Source organism: Dreissena polymorpha, chromosome 11 (genome assembly GCF_020536995.1).
Source record: "Dreissena polymorpha isolate Duluth1 chromosome 11, UMN_Dpol_1.0, whole genome shotgun sequence".
In the NCBI taxonomy this organism is placed as follows: domain Eukaryota; kingdom Metazoa; phylum Mollusca; class Bivalvia; order Myida; family Dreissenidae; genus Dreissena; species Dreissena polymorpha.
Window position 1 is genome coordinate 84,618,576 of NC_068365.1, and position 15,855 is coordinate 84,634,430.

The following is a 15,855-nucleotide window of genomic DNA, read 5'->3' on the forward strand; positions in this document are numbered from 1 at the left end:
GATCATTTTGTTGACTTTTTATGATCGTAACGCGCAAAGCGTCGATTCGCTTATCTCCCCTGTTTGTGACGTCAGAGATGTACAAGCATTTTCGCGTCGGCCATTTTAGAAGATAAACAACAGCAGATTTCGGGGGTTTTTTTTTCCGTTTTTATTTATATTTACGTGAAATTGTTTTCGCTGGTTAAGCACAGTGATAGGGAAAATGGTCATCTGTGTGGCCGTTGGCTGTAATTCACGTTCTGGAAAAGATAAGGTGAATTTTTACAGGTTTCCGAGTGACAAAAATCTGAAGAAGATTTGGTGCACTAAAATCGGTCGTGTTAGCCATGTTTCAAAACACAAACTGTATTCACCAAATAAAAACAGCCGAGTGTGCTCGTTGCACTTTGAAGAAGACCAATTCGTGCATAGTCTAGCATTTTTAGAGAACATTGGATGCAATTCGCAGTTTCGCAGAATACTGAAACAAGACGCCGTGCCAACCATCTTTTGCTCTGCACTGTCTGCAGTCAGCAACAGAGCAGAACAGATAAAAAGAAGACACTCGTCGGAAAGTCTGCTAGAAAAACGGCGAAAAATACACGTAAGTTTTATTTCCATGTGAAGACTTCTAAACGAATAAATGTCTGTGCAATTAGGTGTAACAGCATTCAAACGGGTAACCAATTCAATTTTTGTTCCTACAAGTTTAATCCATTTATGCCTAGTGGACTCTCCCGTCCTTCTAAATTGGAACAATTTATTTCCAAAATTAGTGATGTCTAGCGTATATTTATTTCAATATTTAGAATATTTCTTACAAAAATTTCTTTAAGCAAACAGCGCATCATGCGGCGTCTCATCTGGGTCTACGCTGTTTGCATACATGCCATAATTTTTCAGACCAATTCCGGGACATTGAGTTAAATTGTCCGGGACTTTGGCCGATTTTCCGGGACATGTATAAAATGTAGCGATATTTATAGACATATGCATTTTTGGTACGTTTTTTTTGTTTCGCATCGTTAATTGCAAAAGTTCGAAAGCCTATCCGAAATACACTTGATCTATTAACGTCAAATTAAACATTACTACTTCCGTTACTAGATACAAGCCATGTGCTTTCAGTGTAAGCGTTCTAAACATAGATGGTGACGTCACTGCGTTATTGTTATTAAGACCGGTGTGTAACGCGTAGTTGTTGATACGCCTTTATTCATTTATAACATTTATATAATAAAAAATACAACAATACAGTAACGTTAGATCGTCAACTAAAATCAATTCAAAATACATACAACCAATCACAATAAAACAAATACAACAAGCCATTATTATTTTTAACGTTATGTTTACTGGGGGTTTAGAACAAGACAATAATAAACCTAGTGAGGATGACGTTTTTATATGCTTACTTTTTTACTCAACTTCTTTGTTGGTTAATCGTGCGAACATAAACTGCTTTTAATTTTTTTACTCAGTGATGTTGGACTTCAGATGTGTGAACAACTATCCTTTGCCCTTACGCAGCGGGAAATAATGACGTACTAGATTAAAGTCAATTAACAACCACATTAAACAATGCCGCCTTTTAGGTTTGATCGCGAACGTGAGACAATTGATATGATAACAGGACCCCTGTTAATTGATCGATTTTGACACGTAGTGTAGTCTGCCTATTCGGGTAGGCATTGTCATGGAGACGCTGCAGATATACACAGATTCGAGGTGCAGTTAAGCCTAAGATAAGGTACATGTATGCATGGATTTTGTAAAGTCCGGGACATTTGACAGATTTCCGGGACAGCGGGACAAGTTCTTCATTTCCGGGACTGTCCCGGACAATCCGGGACGTATGGCATGTATGCTGTTTGCCAAGGTCTTTTTTCAAGACGCTAGGCATAAATGGGTAAATAAGCGATCAAAGGAAAATTGTATATATAAAACAGGGTTTTCATTAGGAGGCGGCCGGCGGCCGATTTGACCGCCTCAAATGTTATTCAGGCCGGCTCAAATTGGGAAAGAAAACTAAAAAAAAAAAAAAACATCGGCAAATTTTCACGACGATGACGAGATATTTAGTATTCGTTAATATACTAACTGTCTGAAACAGAAGTAAACAACCTTAACCGATATATGTTAACTGCTTTCTCATTGGTCATATCGATATAATTGTCCAATCGCGGAGCGGGTAACGAGACTGTACGACTTTGATTCAAGGTCACAAACTGTGACAAAGTCAACAATTGGATATGTCAAAAAAAAACACAAAAAACGACTTTTTCGTTTGTGTTTCGAGTAAGAACGATAGTTCGCTGTTGAAGTTATCTTGTTCCAGTTTTGTTAACGTTTATCATTTACCGGCACCTCCGGATAAATGCACTTTCCTGCTACACTTACATTTCGTTTTTTGTTCGATTTTCGACAGATTTCGTTGATGTTATGTTTCTCCGCGGAATTTTGATCCTCCGAGCGGTAAGTGGATTTATTTGTTACCACATTTTACAGGAGGGTGAGTCTTTCATTAGGATAAATGCTCTCGAGCCCCAAACTCTCCTGATTCTTAACCTGGAATCAAAGGAATATGATCCAGAATCAGATAGTGAATTATCGGATGATGATTGTTGTGGCAACTAGTCCAGTTGCCACAACAATCATCAGATAGTGAATTATCTAGTCTAGTTGCCACAACAATCATCATCCGATAATTCGCTATCTGAATCAGATAGTGAATTATAAGATGATGATTGTTGTGGCAATTATTAATTAAGTCATGTTCATGTACCCATTTGTTAATGTCACTTAAAGTGCCAGACATATACTCATCTTATATCAGACTGTAATTTATGAAGTAATATACTCGTTTGGTAATTTCATTTGAAGTGCTAGACATAAACTCTTGTTAAAATGTTATTGTGTTAAGTGGAGGTTCATAATATTGAGATTGTTCTTTGTCAGTCTGACAGGTCAATTTTTGCAACTGTTTTAATGAGTTCATGTGCTAAGAGTTAACACTGTAATTGTACTGTTTTATTGTGTACTCTTAACACAGTATTACTTATAAATGTTCAGGTATTTGCTCATAAAATGCTTCAGTAATATTGTTTTAATTATTGTGATGTTTATCAGACTTTATTTTTCTTAAGGTAACTTACTCATTTGGTAATATTATTTGAATTGCTAGTCACATACTCTTGGTAAAATGGGATCGTGTTAAGTAGAGGTTAATTATATTGAATGTTATTGTTTGCAAGAGTGGCGAAATCTCAAAAAAAACTATAGTTGTCCACGGACAACAATTTAGGAAATTTAATTTGTCCGTTACTGAACTACACTTGTCCGTTAAACTTAATATTTATATAAATTATAAACGCATTTATTGTTATACCTACACATGTACCATTCTAATCAGATAAAATAGTGGCCAGTTTAAAAAAAACTGATGATGGCAACGGTGTTATCCTCGTGGAAATTGTGCATTTCATGCGTAATATTGTCAAAACATTTTTGCATCACGTTGAGCGTTTTAACAAAGACTCGTTAAATTAATTACACACAACTGTAAACGTTTTGTTTTATTCTCAAATGAGCATAAGTAAATGTGTAATCCGACAAACACTTCTGAATTTTTATGACAGCCATTTCCATATGCAATGTAACTATCCGGCAATGCTCGAATTTGTATGAAATAACATGAGAAAAAAATGATGCTAAAATTAAGCCAACATTTGGTATGGGAAGGTATAAACCCGGAAATGTCCGGAAAACCCGGAAGTCTTTTAGGTAAAACCCGGAAAAGGTAAAAATGGTTATAAATGCATTATTATTCGTCCGATATGAATTATAATGGTACCGTTGGAAAGAAGAGCCTCCAAAGCTTCTAACGATGTAAACATATTGTATGGCAGGGTCGGGGTCGGTCTGTAAATCGCGGTCAAAGTCGGTCTACTTTTAGGGTTTTTTTCGCACACAAAAAATGCCTAATGGAAAACCCGGAAAAGGTAAAAGTGGTTTAGAGGAAACAGTTTTATTAATTCGATATTAATTATAATGGTACCTTTGTAAAGAGGATCCTGATAAGTGCCTACGAATGATTTTGATTTATATATTATATTGAGGGTAAATAGTATATATGATGGCTTTTGTTGTCGTGAGAGCAATAAGGAAATGACAGCGGGTGGTTTGACTATTTTCCCTCATGATCATATTTCTGGAGTTAACTTATTATTTTATTAAAAACATGCGACGTTGTTTTGTTTGATTTCATTGTGCCTTAGAAAGTTACAGTTATGTTGCTCTGGTGAACATACAACCATTGTGTAGTTGAATAGTTTAATCAAATTAAGCGTATTCTCTTTTATTGTAGTTTGATTAAAATTGTCATGCAATTAGGTTAATAAGTGTTTTGCTGTTGAATGTTTTTTTTTCTTTTGGCAAAGTGTAATGTTTCGGCGCCCTTAAACCGTGTCTAAACCTTAGGCAATGCATTGCTTTGCATTGGCCATGTTAATGCGCTGACCCCAGTGTGTGTGGTGTTTTTTTGTCGTGTGTCTAATTAAATTGCAATTTGCCACATGCCTAAAATGACCGGCCTTGTTTTGACGATACAATAACTTCCCGCAGATGCAACTTGATATTAACGTTATTTATAATTGATATTGGACTCGAATCTGTTAGTTAATCCATAATGCACAATTATTAAACAGCGTACATTCATCAGCATAATTCGCTTAACGTAATATGAAGCGATGTATCTTATTAGAATTTTCAAAACCCTATTGTGTGTGTTTCCAAAATAATCGTACATTATGATAGAATGACGATATTTTGTACAATCCTGACAGACGCGTTATCTAATTATATTTGCATAATTACTTGTATGCCACTCTTTTCGTTATTATTGATGAAAACACGGAGCTTCATATCACGTTCGGTTATTTCTAGCGCCACCTCTGTTTGGAGTTGTATTATTTATTGAGTCAACTATACTTCCAAGATGGTACTTGTAACCGATAGTAAAAATGAAAATAAGTAAGTTTATATGTCTTCGACGATATCACAAGTCCCTTAAATGTTACATGTGGAAAACAGCAATTAAGATTAAAGAAACCTCAGCTAATGTAATTTACGTCATGCACAACACGTGTAAAACATTGCCCAATTACCGGGGTCTTTGTGCCGATGTCGTTTGAACCGATAACGAACACAACAACCTGTAATGATGGTTTAATGTACAATGAACAGGATTTGATGTGAATAAAATTATAATATATCCTTTTTCCGTATATACAAGAGAAATTGAGAAAAATAAGTTTCAGTCTCGTGAAAATGTGACATTTTATGTCGTGGGGACAAAGCAGGATGAAGATCCTTATCGCGCATGCATACCACCGCTTTAGTTTTACATGAAATTGGTGGGGTTATCACAGGGGAGGGGCAGAGGCGGGCACAAATCTTGACCAAAGCGTGACCAAACGATCGTTATTTGGGCATTCAGAACGTTGAATATAAGTGACACGAGTGTGGTGCTTTATGAAAATTTCGGTTTGGGGGACTCTAAAAATGTATTTGAAAATCTTAACAAGTATTATCAAAGTACGGAATCCGGATAGTGCTATTAATAATCTCGTCCTCCTTCATTACGGGCGATAAAACAAGTAATATCAAGAAACATGATGGTTATAATGACGTTTCTATGGTGTTTATTTTTTTCAAGAACAAATATGTGTCACTATGAGTTGTGTTTTGGCTGCAGCGAATCTACCGTGCATCTCATTTCTGGAGAAGATCCTATCAGCAGCTAGGCCAGTGTTGACCAATTCACAATGAATTTACTAATAAGGATCTTGTGTATTCAATTTTGATACAGTGTATTCATAGCTCAAATCTCATTATTGCTAGTATGACACACCGTACTTTGCACGACTAAATAATGCAAATGAAAATAATTCCAGAAACAGAAACTTAAGTGAAATGGCGAGTTGATACGGATTAAACTGTATATAGTTCAATATAAGTATTTACAAATATACACAATCGATCTTTAAAAAAATAACATGTTTTTTTTTTAAATTCCGTAGTATTGTTCTGATATTCTAGATGTGTTTAGAAGATCATCATATTTGCCAAACATTTACAGGGATATTTTATGATATAATAGAATAACATTATCACTTACAAGCGGGTTTTTAAATTGCCTCGATCAAAATTACATTCTCAACCGTATTCAACATATAAATTATTGTGTTCTTTATTAATTAGGAAACATACATGCATTCCTAAATAAAAACTTTATTTTTAATATACATTCTGTTTTTGACGGTAATAGCCGTTTTACTGAGACAGTGAATTGTTAGCATGAATTAGCTTTACATATAAGTATATAGCCTCTGTATGGGGGAATTAGGTAGAGTCCGACAGATTCCTGTACAATTGAGGTCAATAGAGGCAAAAATTACAAGGGCCAGAACTTTCTAAATAATAAGCAATATATAACTTCCGGCATTAACGTACATCTGCATGTCGCCCTGAAGACTGTTCATGAGTATAAATGAAAATCCATTGAAATTATAAAAGGAGATGCGTTCACAAGAAATTATTCTTATACTAAGTATATTGAAAAAATAATCCAAGGGTCATTATTTCAGTTTAACGGTAAGCGATATTTAAATTTCCGAATAAAAGCCGGGAGAGCTTATGTCCGCCCCTATGAAATTGACGGGAGGGTTTTTATCCGGATGTCTTATATCCCTAATATATGCATGTAAAGTGATAATGTCGAAAGAAAAACGTTTTGCACGAAAATCGACTTTAAATACTCCAAACTAAATTTTAGGGTCGGCAAGGAAAAAAAACGTAGGGTCGGGTTACCGGAAACAATTTTACGCTTTAAAACTGTACCTTTAAAACAGAAAATGTCATAACTTGGTAGGGAAATCAAACAACTTATACCAACCTACAGCGCTCATCTGATATTGAAAAAATTCTTTTGCATATTTTAGGAACGTCATAAATTTTCCTTCACAACGATATTATTTTAATTCAAGTCGGTAGAAAATATTGCTTTTATAATTACTTTTATCTTTTCCGAATTTTACGCAAAACATAATTAGGCATTAGAAATCATAAAACTTTACCAACTTTGGACGCTAACATGTTGCAAGAGTGCTAATTTGATATTGTAAAACATTATTGTTGCATGTTTTACAAACCTTAGAAAACCTCTCTACTAGGATACCATTATAACTAATATGGAAAAAATAATATACATACATGCCATACGTCCCGGAATGTCCGGGACAGTCCCGGAAATGAAGAACTTGTCCCGCTGTCCCGGAAATCTGTCAAATGTCCCGGAATTTACAAAAAACATATATACATGTACCTTATCTTAGGCTTAACTGCACCTCAAATCTGTGTATATCTGCAGCGTCTCCATGACAATGCCTACCCGAATAGGCAGACTACGCTACGTGTCAAAATCGATCAATTAACAGGGGTCCTGTTATCAAATCGATTGTCTCACGCTCGCGGTCAAACCGAAAAGGCGGCATTGTTTAATGTGGTTGTTAATTGACTTTAATCTACTACGTCATTATTTCCCACTGCGTAAGGGCAAATGATAGTTGTTCACACATCTGAAGTCCAACATCGCAGAGTAAAAAATTAAAAGCAGTTTATGTTCGCACGTTTAACCGACAAAGAAGTTGAGTAAAAAAGTAAGCATATAAAAATGTTATTGTGATTGGTTGTATGTATTGTGAATTGATTTGAGTTGACGATCTAACGGTACTGTATTGTTGTATTTTTTATTATATAAATGTTATAAATGAATAAAGGCGTATCAACAACTACGCGTTACACACCGGTCTTAATAACAATAACGCAGTGACGTCACCATCTATGTTTAGAACGCTTACACTGAAAACACGTGGCTTGTATCTAATTACGGAAGTAGTAATGTTGAATTTGACGTTAATAGATCAAGTGTATTCCGGATAGAACTTTTGCAATGAACGATGCGAAACAAAAAAAACCGTACCAAAATGCATATGTCTATAAATATCGCTACATATCATACATGTCCCGGAAAATCGGCAAAAGTCCCGGACAATTTAACTCAATGTCCCGGAATTGGTCTGAAAAAATATGGCATGTATGTAATATAGCTTTTATAATAACTTAAGCATAGGTTTTCCTTAAATGTCGGTATATCTGGGTTTTTTTGTATTATATATTGTGAAATGCGCATTTAAAAAAAATTTATTAAGAAAACATGTACATCACATGCGCAATTTTCTGGATGGACGGACTTTTTGACGTTACGTCATAGCATATTTTGATAATAACATGAATATTATATTGACACATCATTTAAATGTTACTAACCTATACAATTACAACTATTAATGTAACACTTGATCAATATCAAATTTCGTATTTTGCATGGTTTGTTTTTGAATACACGTTTAAAAACAACAAATAAAATAAGTTGTAAATAAAATAAGTTTAACACAAGACAAACACATACCATATCTCCAGGTTAATTTCAAAACTATGTTGACTGCCATTACTACGAAAGTACAAGTTTTTAAATGAAATAACGAAATAAATCCTGAACTTCTTCCATTTAGCTTTTGTTTTGACATTTTTATTATCTTATTTTTATTCAAACCAAGTTATACATGAACAGCACATTCGTCTTTAAATACGACTTGTTTGTATACGCTGCCCTGTATCTTTGTGAGCAACAGTATTTAAAAGTATTTTATTAAAATAATAGACTTGCAAAACCCGCATAGTTGTTGATAACCTGTCATCAGGCAAACGGAGTTCACATTTTGCAAATGCATTTTGTGTTTTGACCTTTTTGGTCAGTCATCCTGGTTATTCACAATATCATGAGGCGTTTATGACACAAAGGTTGCATTATATCAAACCATTCAGAAAAGTAGTATTATGTTATAACGTTTTGGGTTGTTTGTTACATGGTTAACACGTACTACAGCATTTTTAAAATGGTATCAACGCCATTGATAAGAAATGAAGCATTAGGAAGACTAGCAAGCACTGATTAACAAAGTATAAAAATGAAGTGTCTTGAAACATTACACGTGTTTATATTTGCGTACACAACCGGATTTATAAGCGGGATATTGTTAGTAAAACGCCGAAATATATTGCTGACATAATTATTTTGTTTACCAAATATCTTCGCTCAATATTTACGCCATTGCTTTCGGATTGGCCAAACGCGTCCAATTGTGTCGTATCATATGATCATCTCAACATAATCTTCCGGTCTTTACATCCATGTCAGTTGGATTTGAATGAATTGTCTTCCTGTCCAATTGTGTCGTATCATATGATCAATTGTTCAAGTTTTCCTCTTTGTCTGGGAAAACTATTTTTTCCTGTTTACGTGTTATTTGGTGTTTTATCTCAACATAATATTCCGGTCTTTACATCCGTGTCAGTTGAATTTCAATTAATTTTCTTCCTGTCTTTTTTAGTTTCGGGTTTGAATTATAAAATTGGAAAACCAATCAAGCACACGCGAGTAAGTTGTACTTCAGGAAGTAGTGTGATTTTGCTTTAAATGTATAATATTGCTTCATAAGCTCACCTGAAAATACGTCATGATGTTATAAGTCAGTCGTAATTGTATGTAGTGAGTTCTACCATTCAACTCGGTTAAAAGCACAGCGGTGTTTTAAAACAGTATTTTAATATATAATTTTCATTTTTGCAGATGAAATAAGCCGGGAAATGTAATGTTCAAATTATACATTAAATATATGTTTTTTATACATAATGACTATTTTACCGTGTTTGTTCAACTTTAATATAAATTGTAGTTGATTCAAACGGAATACTTCACCCAATCAATGGAACTGTACGTAATCCGTCTCGGCTATCGGCTTTTCACGTCCCAACGTCCCGACGTTTGTGAGTCTAGAAAATTAGTTAGGTAGGAGCGATGTGACACACTCTGGGTTTTTCCGGACATTTCCGGGTTTTATACCTCCCCTTTGGTATAAATAATGCATTTTAAAATTTAAGACGAACGTTCAACATTTAGGTACGGAATGAACGAGCAAACCAGTCTGTTCACTGCCTATTAAACAGACGGGCCGAATGTTGAAAATGCAGCATGCTAGCCTCCTGGTCTCTTATCATGCTTATAGAATAAGCGAAACCATTGCGCAGGAGAGTGCCCATATTTTAGCTTGATTGCTCCGCAAATAGCACTGACAATGTTATCGGGTGTCAACATCCGGTTTTGTAAAACTTAATAACGGCTTTAATACAATCTATTTTTTGTATTTCTCAACCCGACTGGTTGTCCACAGACAACTTAATTGAATAAAATCAGTTGCCCAGACAAGCAAATGTACGACTCGGGCAACTCGGACATTTGATTTCGCCACCCCTGGTTTGACAGGTGATAAAGATGTTTACAGTTTGTACTGCTTCTTCTCATTTGCAATAACTACTTGTGGACTAGTCATTTAAATTGGTTTAGTTATATATTTTGAAATGTCATTGTCATTATTGGAAGTTACAACTTATTAAAATGTTAAAATTTCCAGTGTTTGTTTAACTGATTTTCATTAATACTGTAAAGAATACATGTTATGTACTGCACAGAAATTAAACATTAAGCTAGGGCCCGGGCCCTTCGCACCCGACGGGGACATTCCACCTCAGACCCATGCATCTACATGACAATTTAGAGAAATAGATTGTGGTATTTGCTTGCCAAAGTATTTTTTCTGTTTTGAATCTCTTAAAAATACAGGTGTCTTAAAGCTCAGGAGAAGCAATTTCTTTGTTTCAAATAAGCTACATTGCAGGTGCTTCCGGGGGCCTCTGGCCCCATGGACCCCTGTCCAGGGTGTGCCTTGAACCTACCATGGGCCCTATCGGCACCCAGATTTTATTTTCAGGATTTCAAATTTGGGACAATTGACACCCCTGAGAGTTGATGTAACCTGAGGACTTAATAATTCACATTAATATCCTCTATTTTAACTGAGGAAAATCATGTAAAGTATGTGCCCAAAATCGCTCAGAAGCCACGATTTGGCACCTTTATTACAAAAAATTTCCGGGGGGCATGCCCGGAGCCCCCTAGCAGGTTGGCCTCCTCAAATAACTCAAAAGCCTGCTACAAAGAATCATAATGAAAACCCTGATAAAAACTCTTAGTATTTAATCCTATACCATTATAATTTTGTAAAGATATTAAAGTGCCTATAAGTATTGCACAATTCCAAATAAAATGGCTTTGATGATGGAAAATTATGATTAACATTCATAATAATGGTATCTGCATGCCAAGCTCTCACATGTAGCTTGTTTATGACCTATAATATTTGTCAACAATGAGTATGCTAGACAGCTGATTTTTTTCTGTGTACAAGACTTTGTTCAGTTTGCAGTTTTTCTAACCAATGTACTCTTGTTTTTGTCCCCTACTGGTTTCACCGGAGAGGACTTATGGTTTGCGCTCTGTGTGTCTGTCAGTCAGTCAGTCCGTCACACTTTTCTGGATCCTGCGATAATTTTTAAAGTTCTTTATATTTGTTCATGAAACTTGAAACATGGATAGATGGCAATATGGATGTTATGCACGTTATTACATTTTGTTCCTACGTAAAAAATTATGTTCGCTATGGCAACCACAAAAATAATTCTGACAATGGCGTAGCCGGTAGGGGACATGTATTGCTTGGCAATAGTCTTGTTCTTATTGCAGTTTTTAGGTACAGCTTTTCATTATAATTTTCAGTGGCATAACATTTAATTTACCAGTTTACCATAAGTAAATATGTTGTAATTTAAGGTCCTACATGAGGCCAAGAAGACTACACACACGGTGACCACATTAGTCGAGCCCTCTACAGACTTTGATGCACCATTTACGGCAACACCAATAATTACAACTGAAAGTGTTGCAGACTTGAACACTCTAGCCACAATTGCCAGCCACACACAGCCCCTTCTAGTGCATCAAGGCGCATACCATGTTCAATGCCAGACACCAGCTTTGGTGAGTTGTAACAGTATAATTGCGTTACATGTAACTCAACAAAATTACAGTGTATTTTTTTCATTCTGATATTGAAACTGATTAGTCACCTAGAAAAAATAAGTAGGGTGGCATATTGATCATTGGCTAAACCCCTCCCAGTGAGTGCTGTGAAGACCTCAATCTTAAAGCACCAAATAATTACTGGTTCTTCCCAGAAGGATAAATAAGCGATTGATGCAATGAAGCTAAATAAATAAAATGATTTGCATATTTTTGCACTAGTCAGATTGCACAAAAAAACATTTTCAAGGTTCCATCCTGGTAGGATTGATTATTTTATTTTTAAACCATGTAATTGAACATTAGAAAGAAAATCGCAAACAATCAATTAAAATTCAATTTCTTATGTTTTTTTAGTGGAATGCTGCTAAAGAAGTAGTACAGCAGGTCTCATGCAGTACACAGACAGACTGGGACCAAGATGTGAGAACTGTACTTAGAATTCCCCACGCAACAGCTATATGTGAAGACAGCTTTACGTCAAGCATCAGTGATAACATGCGGGAGGATGACGAGACATGGGAGCAGTCAGACGATGTAGAAAGTGAAGAAGAGCCTGAGGAGTTGGAGTGGGAGAGTAGCGAGGCTCAGGTGGCAGAAAGAAAGTTTATCGTGTCCGAGTCATGTTTGGACTTGCTATTGAGTAAGTGTGCAACATGCAACCAGTCAGTATCGGTGCATAAAAAGGTGAAAGGTTGCCTGCTTGTAGCCACAAAGACTTGTTCTCACTGCCATGAGACCGAGTCATGGAGAAGCCAGTCTTCAGTTGGTGGGCTGGCTGAAGGTCATTTGGAACTTTCAGCAGCCATAATGTTCTCAGGAAGTGCCACCGCCAAGTTTCTATGAAACCACATTTTACAATTTGCAAAAACTGTATTTGACACCAGCCATAACAAGTGTCTGGAGGATGCACCAGTCGGCCCTAATCGAAAGGCTTAAAGCGAAAGGGTCTCCGCTTGTCCTTGGAGGTGATGGGAGATGCTGCTCTCCAGGACATACTGCTAAGTATGGAACTTACAGTATGATGGACTTGGAATCAGGCAAGATTCTGGACATCCAAGTTGTGCAGGTTTGTCAGTTGAATATTGTACACGAGTTTGAATAAAACAAGAACAAATATGCTATGTACATTTCATTGTGTTTTAGTGTCATTTATAGGTACCATTGGCAAAAAAAAACTAAGTATGAAAATCATGTATTTAAATTTTCAGTTTCAGTTTAATGCAAGAAAATCACTGCTTAAAAAAACATAATTTATACATCTTTTTTTTATTCAGAGATCTAAACAAATATCACAATGAGGATGTATTACCAGGCTTCTTTCACTTCAATGTTGCCTGAAACAATTAAAAAACATCACTGGCAAAAACACTGATATATATGTAATTTATTAAACATTTGTTCGTAAACAAATGGTGTCATTACTCAAGTGTATTTTGATAGGTGATATCTCAAATAATTTATACTCAAAACCACCCAATTTTTCTGAGAAAGTGGTGATGTTGATAATGCTTGTATACATATATAATAACCTTCTTCAGAGCAATGAAGTGAAGAACTCCCATGCAATGGAGCTGGAGGGACTGCAGAGGTCATTGCATTTCCTTCTAGAGGAGTGTAGTCTCCAGATTTCTCACCTGGTGACAGACGGACACAGCTCTGTGAAGAAATACATGCGGGAAAAACAGCCAGATATTGTCCATTGGTTTGACGTCTGGCATGTTGCAAAAGGTAACTACATTGAAATGATTTTGTGTAACTATTGTATTAAATAAGAATCAAAAGCACTCCCTCAATGACATAATAATGAGCTTATTGTGTCATGAAGATTCTTATTTATTCATCACACCAAGTTCATTGAACTTGTTTGTATTCTTTATTTGTGTGATGTATTTTTTTTATATAAATGAAGTGTTAAACCTTGCTTTAACTGCATATAATGATAATAACTTAAATTGCATATAGTAATAATAATTTAGGTTGGAAAATTTTAAAATTATATTATAATTAGCTATTTTGGTTTCTGGCAGAGCTAGCATAGCATAATGATGCATCATAAAATTACAAAGTGTTTGATTTTGTTGTCTGTTAACAGGAATATACAAGAAGCTAGAGGCTGCAGGAAAGAAGAAGGGGTGTGAGAAAGTAAAGGCGTGGTCCAGATCAGTGAGTAACCACCTGTATTGGTGTGTTGCCAGTAGCAATGGTGATGGCGAATTGGTCAAACAGAAATGGTTGTCAATGCTCAACCATGTTGCCAACATACATGAGGGCCATGGAGACAAGTTTCCGAGATGTGAGCATGGAGACCTTGAAGATCCCCTATGGATGGTAAAAGGTAGACATTGCTGTCAATTTATGCAGAATTGATCAAGACTGTGTAAGGTTCGAGCCGCTTTCAACCAGCTCAAATTTACAATCCTTTGCATTTACTGTTCCCAGAAAACATACTAAAAATTATGTTGCGTTCAGCATTTAATTATATATTGACCCTTTATTTTGCCACCACAGGGATCATTTCACTCTTTGTTTTCAACATCCAATGAAATCAATGGGAAATAAAAGCAGTAAAACTTTTTAAATTCAACCATTAATAAAAGCTAAGCGCACACATCTTTAAACTTGTTTAATTGGGACAACTTTTGAGCTTTTAATGTTCTGCTTATCATGTTTGTAATAATTTAACAACTGCAATCAGTTGGGACTTTTTATATAATTTTCTATACTACATTAATGAATGCATTGCATTTAATTCTCAGGGTTCAAGCCTCATGCAGAACTGGCGAAGGTTGTGGAGAACAAGCTTCTGCTGACCGACATCAAAAAACTGTCGCCAGCTCAACAGACTTCGTCATTAGAAGCCTTCCATAAAGTGATATGCAGCTGGGTTCCAAAGTCGGTCCACTACATGCATACCTACATGAATTCAAGGTAATAACATTTATGTTGTCGAATCTTCTGCTTGTCTTTTCATGCCCCGCCATTCGAAGAATAATGAATGTGCACTTTTGAATGCCTTTACCCTATATATCACATAGACAAATCTTGAATTTCAACCCATGTGAATATTAAGGTCACTACCATTCCAAATCATACCTAAGAGAACTTTTAGGGCATAAATCACAACATCTGAAAAGGCAGAAATTTTGCATTGTAATATTTCTTTGTGTACTTTGTTGTCCACAGGTTTATCAACTAATAATGCATAATATTTTAACTTAGGTCCAAAGTCAGTGCACTCCACTTCAATGAAAATACAAACAAGAAGTGCGAAAGACAAGAAGTGGGCTGGAGCAGTTTAGTGTGTCCTACCCAAGAGGGAGAAAAGGGGAGCCAGTGGTGAAGGAAGTGAAGACGAAACAAACCTTTGGTAAGTAATAGCAATAATAAGCAATACAAGACGCAAAGATGTCAGATAATACTCATGGCGATAAAAAGGCTAAGACTTTAACTAACAGTTTGTGTTCCAAATATGTTATAATTTTATATATTTCAACGTAATATTTCAGCAAAATAAAACAGCATTTACAAAATAAGTTTATGCCAGTGTTTTTTACTCCCCTGCATAAAGTAATACTGTATACATTTTTGTGTAAATCTGTTTCATGAGATTGAAACTTGTCAAGTCTTAAGTTATATAATACGTATGTGAAAAGGTTCTTTCAATACACAATAGTATAACTAATATTTGTTTCACTTTTATTTGAAACAACAATCACGTATTATATAATAAGGCTTCTATTTTAACTGTTTTCTAGGGTATGTCACAGAACTGA

General features: G+C 35.5%; 1 pseudogene; it reads left to right on the forward strand.

Annotated features, from left to right (window-relative positions):
* Positions 1-234: 234 nt before the first annotated feature.
* Positions 235-15,457, forward strand: LOC127849991 (uncharacterized; annotated as a pseudogene).
* Positions 15,458-15,855: the final 398 nt, after the last annotated feature.